Source organism: Palaemon carinicauda, unplaced genomic scaffold (assembly GCF_036898095.1).
Source record: "Palaemon carinicauda isolate YSFRI2023 unplaced genomic scaffold, ASM3689809v2 scaffold287, whole genome shotgun sequence".
NCBI lineage: Eukaryota > Metazoa > Arthropoda > Malacostraca > Decapoda > Palaemonidae > Palaemon > Palaemon carinicauda.
The window spans coordinates 55703-57500 of record NW_027170530.1 but is presented as its reverse complement, the minus strand read 5'-3'; positions in this window follow the sequence as shown (position 1 = coordinate 57500).

The following is a 1798-nucleotide window of genomic DNA, read 5'->3' as shown; positions in this document are numbered from 1 at the left end:
CTTAAAATAATCAGTTCTGTTATTGAGTACAGTAAAGGAGTTCAGATAATGTAAGGGTAGAAATATTATCAAAACCAACGTAATCTCTGAAATTTTCTTTATTAATTGACTAATAAGATTAACATTAAATCTTTTAATAACAGGCAAGATTGAACAAAAAATTTAATTTAAATGATATTTTAGTAGAGCTCAAATTTAAGAAACCTTCTCCGCGTTTGATAAGATCAAATGATCAAACTAGCAAGAAATATTGAGTTAATATGATGACAGTGTTTCACTAATTCATGAAATCAGCAAAAAAAAAACGTCTTTTAGTAGATGGATGAATAAACAGGAAATCTTTCTTTGACATGATGAGAGGGTCTGTATAACTCATGAAGTTGACAGAAGTAATTCATTTTGAAAATGTTCAACAAGTTGGAATTTATTTTGACTGTGATAACAGAATTACAAAATTAAGTGTTTTTAAAGATGGTTAAACGAGCATCGAGTCTCCCTCTAATATGATGATTTGGTCTGTTTAATTCATGAAATTGGCAGAACTAATTTTCCTATTATGTCTAATTCAACATATCATTAGAAGTTTTCCTTTTCAAATGTGGAAGTTATATCAGGAAGTGATCTGGGCTAGAGACTGGAACAATTCATTGGATTTGTCTTTAGGAGTCATTGAATTTCACTTCCACTTTGACTGCAACGTTTTCAGCTCTGTGATTCTCATCTGGAAAGAAAAACAACGGGAATCAGATCAGTCTCATTGTCAGTCTCTAAAGAGTGAGGAATAAGATAAGACCTCGGCATCACATGGATTTGTCGATTTTCAAGATCTGAATTCGTAGGTGTTTTAGGGATTTCACCAATCCTCATGTGAATACTTTGTCATGGAATGAATTATGTGATACTACTATCTAACCGTTCATTACAGCCACTTACCATGATTATGTATGTTGTTAAAGGTGGGCTAACAGACATCACTTGGAGGGTATCTTCTTAGAAATGGGATCGGAATGTTCTATATAGAAAATGATCTACTTGCTTTTTGTAAATTGTTAAATTATCAGGTTCACGAAAAAAAAAAAAAACATAGAAATTTCTATCATTAATAACTCTATGTAAAAGGAAGAAGCTAATGAACGTCATACGAGGCCCATTATGGTTTCAACAATGGATTCATTTTGTTGGTTCTGTAAGTGAAAGAAAAAAAACCTACTGTACTTACTCCCCGGGCCTGGTGCAGATACCTCTGGCTCAAGAGGAGGTTCAGGGATTTCGTGATCGTCTGTAACAGAAAAAAGAAGAACCTTACATTTCATTATTGATTCAAAATTCAAAGAAATTCAAATATTCCATGTGGCTTCATGAACATCTAATCTTCAAATTCTCTTTACATATTAAATAATTCTGGCAGTGGAATCCTGCGACTGAAATACGTAATCGACAATGTATAAGAATAAAAATATACAAATGTATTATAAGAAAGGAGTAACACTAAACGCAACAATATATATATATATATATATATATATATATATATATATATATATATATATATATATATATATATATATATATATATTTAGGTATATATGGGTATATTTATAGATTTGTCTACATGTATAACCAAATATATATATTGTATATATATATATATATACATATATATATATATATATATATATATATATATATATATATATATACATATATATATATATATATATATATATATATATATATATATATATATATATGTATATATATATATATATGTATATATATATATATATATATATATATA